Source organism: Equus quagga, chromosome 11, assembly GCF_021613505.1.
Source record: "Equus quagga isolate Etosha38 chromosome 11, UCLA_HA_Equagga_1.0, whole genome shotgun sequence".
Classification (NCBI taxonomy): Eukaryota; Metazoa; Chordata; class Mammalia; order Perissodactyla; family Equidae; genus Equus; species Equus quagga.
The window spans coordinates 50,405,609-50,416,630 of NC_060277.1; positions in this window are offsets into that span (position 1 = coordinate 50,405,609).

The window sequence follows — 11,022 nt, forward strand, 5'->3', positions numbered from 1 at the left end:
CCACAAAATATTTCTAATGCAGATGTACAGTATCATGGAATAATGCTTTATATTTCCAGTACTCTTCCTTGAAGCACTTTGCATTATTGTGTGCACATTTGCAATTTTTGTAACAAAAGCTTTTTTTTTGAGGAAGATTAGCCCTGAGCTAACTACTGCCAATCCTCCTCTTTTCACTGAGGAAGACTGGCCCTGAACTAACATCCGTGCCCATCTTCCTCTACTTTGTATGTGTGACGCCTACCACAGCATGGCTTTTGCCAAGTGGTGCCATGTCCGCACCCGGGATCTGAACCAGTGAACCCCAGGCCACTGAAGCGGAAGGTGCACACTTAACTGCTGTGCCACCAGGCCAGCCCCAACTAAAGCTTTTCAGGACAATCTTTTACAGGGAATACTCTAAAATGACTGTAGATCCCTTGTCTAGCAGTTCATCTTAGGATCCTGCCATTTGATATCATTGGCATGGCTCTTTTCTCCTCATAAAAGCTTGCTATCAACTGAAACTAAGTAAATCTTACTGTGTATTTGTATGCCCCGTCACATTCCAAAACACGAACGACTGGCTCCAGCATTGACTCTGGGGCATCAGCTATCAGCTTCTGCTCTTCAGAACTTACTAAATTCTTCTCTTGCTAGTCTTCATTTCCTCTTTACTAAATTTTGCTCATGTATAGTTTAAATAAAACATTGATATTATGTGCATATGTACCTTATGTCTTATGTGCATACCTACTCATACACCTAGGCGTGCTTTGGGTAGAAAAGGAGTAACAAATAAGAGTGTGAATCCATATAAGAGCACAGGCTGGCATGTAGTAACAAGACCATGGGTTTTGGAACAAGACCAATGTCCCCTGAATCCCAGTTCTGGCCTTTACTGGTTTCTGACCATGGTTGAACCATGGAAACTCTCTGGGCGTTTAGGGCCTTCCAAGCTGGTCGTAAAGAGAATGCCTTATGCTTAAAGCAGGTCTTCAGTCAATATTAGGCCTCCCTTTCTTCTTCCACCTGAGAAAGTATAAAAATAGTAATAACTAACATGTAGTAAGCCCTTATTTTGTAGCTAGGCTGTGAATGAAAATGTGTTTGTGTGTATTAACAGAACAAGCGTCAGGAGACTGACTGGCTCAGAGTAAGGGCTCTGGAAACAGCCTTCCTGCGTTCAATTCCTGAGTTTACTAATAACTAGCTGCCTCACTCATGACAAGTGACTTCACTACTCCATGACTCAGTTCTCTCGTCTTTAAAGTGGGGTGGTACTAACAGTATTTTCCTCATGGGGGCCTTGTGAGGATAAAATGAGATAATATTTGTTAAACACTTAGAACAGTGTCTGACATGTACTAAGCACTTGATATCTGTTAGTTTTTATTACAAACAGTATTATTATCTCCTTCAGTCATTGCAGTAGCCCAGCAAGTTAGGTAAAATCACTATTCTTACATTACTTGTAGGAAAATGATGATAAGTGAGGAGAAATAATTTGCCCAAGGACACTCAGTAAAAACAGAACTAGACTTGATTCTTGTCTATCTATGTTATTAACTACTAAAATTTCTCCTTATTTTTCTCCAAGCCAATTTCTTATGGGGATTGCTTAAATAGTCTGGTGTGAGAACTTGTAAAAAAGCATTTTAAAGTTTAAATATGAATTTTCTCTCCAAATCTCCTTAGTCATGCTTATTTATCCCCTCAAACAACTCTAGTGAAACCAACACACATCATTTCTCTTGCAGAAATCATGTTGACTTCTCCATGCTAAATTATTCTCTTTTGGCAATTCAGCTATCCTACCCTTTCACCAATAACCTCAGAAAGATTGCAAGGCTGACTGAAATTTGAAAAGGAGGGTATGAGTTTGGACAAATCATTTAACCTCTTTGAAAGGGGACTTGAACTAGATAATCTCTAGGGTCCTTTCCAGCTCTAACATCCTGTGATCCTATGTGTGGAATCGCCATGTTTATGGCTGCAATGACCCAGATCCTCTTTTCCACGTGCTATAGGGGCCCTGTTGATGCACCATTCTATTTATTTGACATCCTATTTACATGTATATTTGTTTTCCCTCTGATTCTTTAGGGCACAAGATATAAGACAGAGATAAAAGACACATAAGAAAAATCTACTAAAAAAGACATGTTAAAGTGCAAAGGGAATTTGAGGGAGGAAAAAGGGGTTAGGCTTTCTATTCTTGGTCATTATTTTGGTATTTTGTGACCTTCTTTTAGTGACCGTATGATCCTTTCATTTTATATTCAAATAATACCGTAATGAAGGGTCTGAAAGGACAGACTGATATTCAAATGTCACATGATATTCTGTTGTTTCTTTTAAATACAACACATACTTTGTTTCCTTCCTTTCAATAGGAAAACTATCAATGGTTCCATGTGCCCCTGTTAGGCCTATAAAATTCTGGCAAACTGGGATCATTGTTAAGAACCTCATCCTAATATACCTCCAGAAATGGCCATAGTTTATCTAATAAACCTATTCCAAGTAAAAAATACATTGAATTTATTAAGCGCCTATTGTATATTTTGAATTGTTGCATCTACTGGGGATACAGAAATACACAATCTAGAAACTGTTCTAAAAAAATCTCTTAGTGAGTCAGAATAATACAAAACTCTAATATCCCGTAAAGCTGTGCTATCATAGAGACTACAGAAGATGTTCTGGAAGCGCAGAGGATGAACACCCAGCTGTTTGTTTCCTAGGAGGAAAGGCATACAGGGTTTCTCAAAGAAACGATAGATGATTGGTGTCTTGAAAACTGGATGAGAATTGGTCTGGTTTTGAGGTGAAGACTGAGGGACTAAATAAACAAATCAGTCAGTCAATGAAAGAACTACGCTAGCTGGAATCTGCCTCGACTACATACCAAATTACTTACAGGGGTAATGATGAGATTTACTTTAAAAAAATTTAAGCAAGAAAGGCAGTGGTTAGGGAGGATAGACAAAATAAGATTGTCCAAATGTGGATAATTATGAATGCTAGGAGTCTAGTACCTGGAGGATCCTATTTCTATTTTCCTTACTTTTTTGAATGTTTGATATTTTTTCATAATAAAGAGGTTTTAAAAATTGTTCCTGAGTTAAGGTGACTTGATTTCTACACTTCAAATATTAATGTGTTGAAGTACAAATATCTTGGTTAAAAAGAACTAAACTTCTAAAGAATAATATACGTTTGTAACTTAAAAAAACTAAAAGGAAAAGAAAACCTTGAATACTATAAAAATTGTTGGAGTCTTAACGAAACTCTTGACTCTAGGTTTGTAAGTTTTCAATCTAATTGTGGCTAGAGAACTTCTTGACTCAAACCTCTTCATAGTTTATATTATAAAATTGAAACTAATTTATTAGAAATTAGTTGTTAATTTTTTTTAAAATATGGAAATCATACCCTCATTCCAAAAAGTGTTTTGAAAAAATTGTTTTTACATTAATCTATATCATACTCAATTATTTCATAAAATTTTATGTTATTTTTCAGTTACTAAAAATAACTTGGTGGAATATATTCCTGCTAGTATTTGTAAAATATAAACATTTTGTACTAAAAGCAACTAGGTTAAGACACAAAAACATAGTCTACATGTGTAAGCACATCATTGTTTCTATTTCAGGAATGTGACTTCTTTGTAGTTAAATTTGAATGGCACATATAACCATTGATCCATATCTCTTGCACTCCATCCAATAAATTGAGTTATTGCTGCTAAATAAAGTCAGATTTTAATAATTGACAATTTCTGGAGACTGGCCAGACTATCACCGAACCCTTCACTCCCCAGGTGTAGCCATTAGAGGGGGCCTCAGCTGCTTTGATTAACTCTCATATCTACCGTCAGCCTCTGATGAGCTGGGCATCTCTGTGTGCTGGACCAACGTACACAATGAGTGTCAAACTGCAAACCAGTGTTTAAATGATGGTGCTTCAGCTGATGCACAGAGAGAAAGCAGGAATGCTGCACCGAGCATACCATAGAAGTAGAAACAGCATATGGAGACAAGAGATAGATGTTAAAGGTTGACTTTGGGTCCTTATGTCACCTCTAGTAATTTTATGCAAGAAAATTAAAAGCAGCAAGCAGCTTCACAGAAGTAGTACAGGTCACCAGAACTTGTGACAGAAGTTCTTATTTATTTTTCTTTTTAACAATTTAAAAATAAATTTTCACTAAAATATTCTCCTAGTCATAAAAAGGAAAAAGAAGGGGCCATATGAGAAACTGGCTAATTGAAAGGGAAAATGATGTTTGTAATTATTATTCTAATAGAAAAATGTTATGTTAATAGACAGTAGGGAAAAATAGCTTATTATTGTGCCACGTAAATTTGCCATTGCGTGTTCATCAAGGATTCCCTTTTAAACAATTTTTTTAGGTGTGATGGAATCTGGATCTGAAAATGCAGAGTTGCCCACCTTAAATAACTCAAAGAGGTCAAGTTAAGCAATAGTGATCCTAGAGTAGTTTGAGTCAATGTAAGTCCTCTTCAGGACTATTAGATTGGAAGCTTTACAAACTAGAGTGTGAAAGATGCTTTAATTACTCCAAAAATAATTTTTTAAAAATCAGTAATTTCTATAACTCAGCAAAATCTAATATCTAAAAAGGGCACATTACCTTGACTTGTCAAAAATGTTGAAATAAGAAAAATTTAGTAACACAAAAATGCATATATGTATTTCACAAACAGAAAACACTTGCTGCTTGACACTTTCTTTCCTTATGGAAAAGTAGAGAAAGCAAGGAAGAGTGTTTTTCCCTCTTTTTCACACTGTTGTGTAAATTGTTTCTCTAGTCTTTTGTATAATAACTAGGAGAGCTGAAAAATAAGAGATGTTGAAGATTTTAATGTGCCAGTCTCAACCAGAAGCAGCAAAGAATAGATCAACTTCATATTTCTAGAGCTCTTAGGATATATCTAAAATAATTATATATCTTAATCCCTATATCTAGTTCACCATTAGAAACTAAAGTTTCAGTGATGGAAGAGAAAGTAAATTTTATAGAGACACCGGAAAAACTGAAAATGAGGAAATATTGGGGAAAGATAGAAATCTTGTACATACACTCACCAAAACCCCAAAACAATGAATGGCAAAAACAAGTGTAAAGTATAGCATGTGCAAACCAGAGAGGTGAGGATGGCAAGACAAAAAGGCAATATATTTCTTTCTTCTCCTATGATACTATTTACTTATTCCTATTATTCTTAGGAAAAACATTCCCTAATGATGTTCAGTGACATCACTTCTGATAACTCTTGAGAGAAAATGACAGATATATTCCTACCAGGAGCTCCCATTTAAAGGCTATATTAGTTTTTCTATAAATCATTGGCAGCGGTGTTTTTATGAGCATTAAAAAATCCACTATAACCATTTCATTTGCCCCTATATTTTTACGTGCTCAAATGTAATCATGAAAATTATGAATGCAGTGGGATTTGTAGGTGTAATCTCAAAATCAAATTATAAGTCTTCCTTAAATTTTGAACACACACCTCAGTTGAAAGATCTACCTACTATCAACATTATTTTAAATTTTATAACTGTATAATAGAACTTATTCATTGTTTGGGCTAGTTAGCTAATCACTATTTCAATGAATATGTATGAGAATACCCATTAAAGGGAATAAAGTAACAGAGGCATAAGTCAAGGGGAGCTTTGCAAATATACACTTTTCTTTATATATATATATATATATATATTATTTATACTACATTATATATATATGTATATACATATGAGAAGAAAAACAAAGGCAATTTACAAATAAGGTGGTATAATTAGAAAGGCCTTCCTACAAGAATTCAGAAAATGGAAACACCATTTTTGACTACAAAGTCAGTTTAAATCTAAGTTGGCTTCATTTTCAATTTTGAGTTGGATATTACTTTTCCTCTCATATTTGTCTCAAGTCAGACTTGTGGGCTCTCTGGTGGTCAGATCGTATTCTTTTAAACAAACATTCTCCTTCCTCACCAACAGTGTCTACTTTGGTGTCCTTGATTCAGAGTGTTTTTATTACACAGAGATCCCTCACTAACTTGTCAGATAAACCTCCCTCTTTCCTTTCCATGAATAAAATAATTTTTCTTCTTTGGGGTTCTAGAAGTTTATGAATTCAGGTACATGTAAGGGCAAGTGGCTACGTAACTCCTGTCCTCAAACTCCATCTTAAAATCCCATTGCTAAGAGTATGCTTTATTTAATACTCCACCACTAGCAACTTTCAAAGCCTCTGCATCTCTTCCCTGAGTCCACCTTCTCTTTCCCACTGGTCAATGTCCAGTCCAGCCCACTCTCAATCTATCAGACATCTTTGTATGATGGAACATGTCAACAGACTTCTCCTTTAAGTTTTCTCCCATCTGGAACAGCTTTTTCTACTTTATCCACTGTGTTGCTCCAAATTTGGGGGGAATATGATCTAAAATTGTTGTTCTCCTTTAATCTTTGTAATTGTACTAACTCATTAATTGACGTTAAAAAAATATAAACCCATGAAGATACACACTTCTTGTGCAAACTAAGACATATTTAAAAAAACCAAGCTACTTGGATTAATTTGGGAAAAAAAAGTTGAGCGGTGAATTACTAATAACATTTAAATAAGAGATTATATGATTGTTGGTAACCAGCTAATCTTTGTTATAGATTAAAAAGAATTGTGCTCTAATTTAAGTTAAAAGTTTTCTCAGTGATATATAAGGGAGATAATACAAATTGTTAAATAATGCATTAGCTTACTAAAGTTGGTTATTTCTATTTTTTCTGTAGCAGCCAAACAGTATACCTGCTTGTATGTTTCAAGTTGGATATATATTCAAGCTTTGTGAAGGAGAAGAATGTGCATGTTGAGGAAGAAAAAGTCAGACGGACATGGAGAGAAACATACAATATTGGGGAGCAATCCAGGAGGAGTGCAGTGTGTTAAACAAGACTCTTTCGATGGCTGAGTTTTGTTGTTAGGGCAGATGAGTATTTAATAAGAAGGTATTTTTTTGAAGAAGAGTGTTTTCTACTTTTCCATTTCTACACTTTATAAGATAAAGCTTTTGCTATTAAAAAAAGCATAACATCAAAATAAAAACAAGAGTTAATATGTAATTTTAAAAGCTGTATTTGCAGAGATTTTTTTTTGAGCTATGTATTATTTCATCATACTAGTGGAGACAAACCAAATTTCATTAATGTGGTGGAATCTTTTTATTTATAAATATTATCCCATCTTGTCCCAGAAAGGACTGGAGTGGCAGCATTTGATTATTTCATTGGAATAATAGCTTATCACAATCAAGAAAAAGTTTTTGTTAAATGTTTATCTTGTTTCTCGTGATGCCAAGTGAAAAGAAATTATGAATTTCACAGAAACTTTTACATTTCAAAAGTTTGTAATTCTTCTAAAGAGAATGCATTATATAAAAATGTTAGTTTTGGCTTTCCAAACTTTTACTGATTTTGTTAGCCTTCTTATAGAAAAAGCATGGAAGTCTTTTTAAATTGACATTTGATTTTCGAAGTCCAAGAAAAAGTTAAAATAAACAAATAGAAAGGGAGATGGAATCTGCACTATCTTCCTATGGAGAAGAGTGAGCTGAGCAATGAACTGCAAACCCATTGCCTTGGGATCTAAAATACAGGACGTCAAGGTAAGATTTTCTGTCTATTTGATATGTACAGACTTTTTGTGAACATATGCACAATAAATGACTTAATAAACCCTATAGTTAACTGATGATGCTAGAATCCAGAAATGTTTTTATGTTTAAAGAAATTAAAATGTTATAAGGAAAATTTGTTACATTTGAGGACTTAGCAAAATTCAATTTAACATCTATTGTTAAAAACAAATGGTTTATTTGGCTGAAGAGAAGCTTTAATTTTTAGCAGTTAATCTATGTTTTCTTATAACAGACTGATACCTATAAATTAGTTCAAAGGCAGTGTTACAACTATCTTCAAATTAGGTTCTTGAAAAAGAAACTACAAACATTGTCAAAGGTTAGTCAAAGAGACAGGAACATCATATTCAGAAAACTTAGAAGGGAAATTTTCCTTAAAAAATTTTCAGGAGAGAAGTACTAGTAGCATACTTAGGAAAAGCTTTCGTGGCTTCTAAATGAAAAGCATACAAGAGATAATCATACTCGCTCTCCATGTTTCCATAACACTCACAAGATATATATGGAAAACTTTACCCAGAGTAATTTTATACTCCATGTCACAATTTGGTTTATTTTCCTTTGCAAGGATAAAACATCTATTAGTAAGAATCAGACAAATACAAACATTTCAAAACCACAAGATTCCAACTATAGTTTTTAGTTCCTCAAATCTGTTTATTTGAAGAACATCATAATGTAAAATATCACAATTACTTGAAGAACATAATACTTTCTAAAAAGTTAAGATAAAATAGAAAGCATCAGTTATAGAATTAAATAGAATTGTAAGAGGGTATATTAAATAACTATCTTTTCAAACCTAACCATCTAGAACCAACATACTTTACCTAAAATAGCCAGAAAGGAACTAATGTCTTTAAAAACGCAAATGTTTTCAATATTTGAAGGATAGCTATTTCAATAAATAACACTCTGATAACTAGGCTGCAATAGGACAAGTCATGGTAATTGCTCTTTTTTATTTGATTAAGACTGTTATAAAAGGCAATTTTTAGATCCTATTATTCCAAAGAAGTTTAGGCTTTTTTCCTTCTTCCCACAGGTGATGACTTCTGGATGTTTTAGTTTGGGGCATTACACCCGTGCAGTCTTGCAGTGGAGCCCAAGGCAGCTGCAGCAAGTATTTCCCACTAGCAACTAAGGAGCTAGGAGGGTACAGGGTTTGAGGAAACAATCAAGAAAACCACAATACTGCTTCTTGGTCCTTTTCCCACAAATAAGCTTTTTACATCAGATCCATAAAATGCAGTTTATTATCTAAAATTTTTAAGGAGAATCTTTTGTTAAATGTTAACAAAAGGACGACTACCCTAATTCCCTTTAAAATGCAATTCTTAAAAAAAATTCACTCAAGTCTTTTTCAAAAGTGCTTAAATCATCTGGAGATAAATATCACTTGGTGTCCTTGTTTTCCAACAAATGGCTTTTTCCATTGTTTCCATTAATTTCACCCATATTCGTTTTTTTAGAAAACAAGGCCCTATCCTCATCAGCAAAACACAGATGTATGATTTAGCGTATATAACCGGTAATTACATAATAATTTACGAAAGATTAATTTTTTTCTCTTTTTGTCAGTTTTCAAGAAGTCATCCCGTGATTAACTGTAAACAGGAATGGTTTGCACCTCAAATTAGAAGCCATTAATTAGCATGACGAAGTCAATTGCAAGATACACAGATAATTTAAATTATTTAATCACTAATCACCTTGGCTAAAGAGTAGTATACTCTTTCAATATCCTTCGGTAGGCTATTGATCTGTCACTAAATTACCTCCAGATTAGTTAGAGCTAAATATTAGCGTTCTTTCCTTTCTCTCAGATTTACATTATTCCCTCTTGTTAACACTTAAAAAAGCTTGGAGGTTCTTTAATCCCAAATCCTTAATTAGCCATCACTAGCCTTTTAGTAATTAGGAAAGAGTACCTGAAGTACAGATCAGGAGTTCTCTTGGCTCATATAACAATGAAAAACATTTTTAAAATGTACGCTTAAGGCAATGGCAGTAATAAAAGATATATGCAGAGGTGGCTTCGGCAAATAACGGGCTTGCAAACGCAAGTGCTTAACAAAAAGCGTCCGAACCTCTATCACGATATACAGCACTCCAATAAATTACACAACACTTTGCATAGGCTGCAGAAATAACGCAGGACGAGACTTACACAGATGCCAATCCGCAGCATTTATACACATGCACATGGCAAGAGACAGAAACCAAACACTATCATTCAGCTCGGGCAGGGTGGCGCGATCCCGAGTTTGCCCAGCGTGAGAGTGCTCTCTGCGTGTGTGTCTGTGTGCGCGCGTGAGAGTGAGACCCATCCTCCGGGCATTTCCCCTCTTTGGGCAGTTTTGCTTCATTTGTTTCCTATTTCTGCTACATAGAAACTAACTTCCATCTCAGCCCCAGCCAGCGCCGCTGAATAGAGCCAGTGCTGCGGCTCCGTGTGCGTCAGATCCCTCCGCGGCCGTGCCGGCGCCCTCCCTCCCGCGATCGGCCTCCACAGAGAAAGCGCCTTCCAGCCAACCCGCGGCTCCGGCTCCGACATCTTCTCCGCCTGGAAATAAATAAATAAATCGCGCCTCCGGACGGGGAGGCGGGGGCGCGGGCCTAGGCCGCGCCGGGGCGGGCGCGCCGGGGCACGGGGCCGGGGGCACTCCTTTTTCTGCGCCGGGGCGGGGGCGCTGGCCGCGCAGGGGTGAGCCCGGAGCCGCGAAGGCGGCGGACTCCTTTCTGCGGCGGAGGGATCCGCGGCGGAGGCGGCGGCGGCGGCCGTAGCGGCTGCCGGAGAGTTGTTGTTTCCTCCTCCTCCTCCTCCGCCTCCGCCGCCGTTGCTTGAATGGTGGAGCCGAGGCTCGGCTCGTGAGCACACAGTGACAGCTATAGGGCAGGCGGCGGCACCGTCCCCGCTTCCCCTCGGCGGCGGGGTGTCCCGCCGGCGGCCCCGAAGTGACCCATAAACATGTCTTGCGAGAGGAAAGGCCTCTCGGAGCTGCGATCGGGTAAGTCGGGGGTCGCCGGGGCCGCTGGCGCCGGGCGAGTCCGCCCGCGGCCCCCGCCCCCCGCGCCCGCCGCTCAGCCTGTGTCTCCCCGTCCCTCTCTCCCGCGCAGAGCTCTACTTCCTCATCGCCCGGTTCCTGGAAGATGGACCCTGTCAGCAGGCGGCCCAGGTAGGCGGCGCGGCGGCCGGGCCGGCGCTGCGCTCGGCGTGGGGGAGGGCGGCGCGGCGCGGGGCCGGGCCGGGGCGCGGGGCTCAGCTTCCCCGCTTTGTTGTTGCAGGTGCTGATCCGCGAGGTGGCCG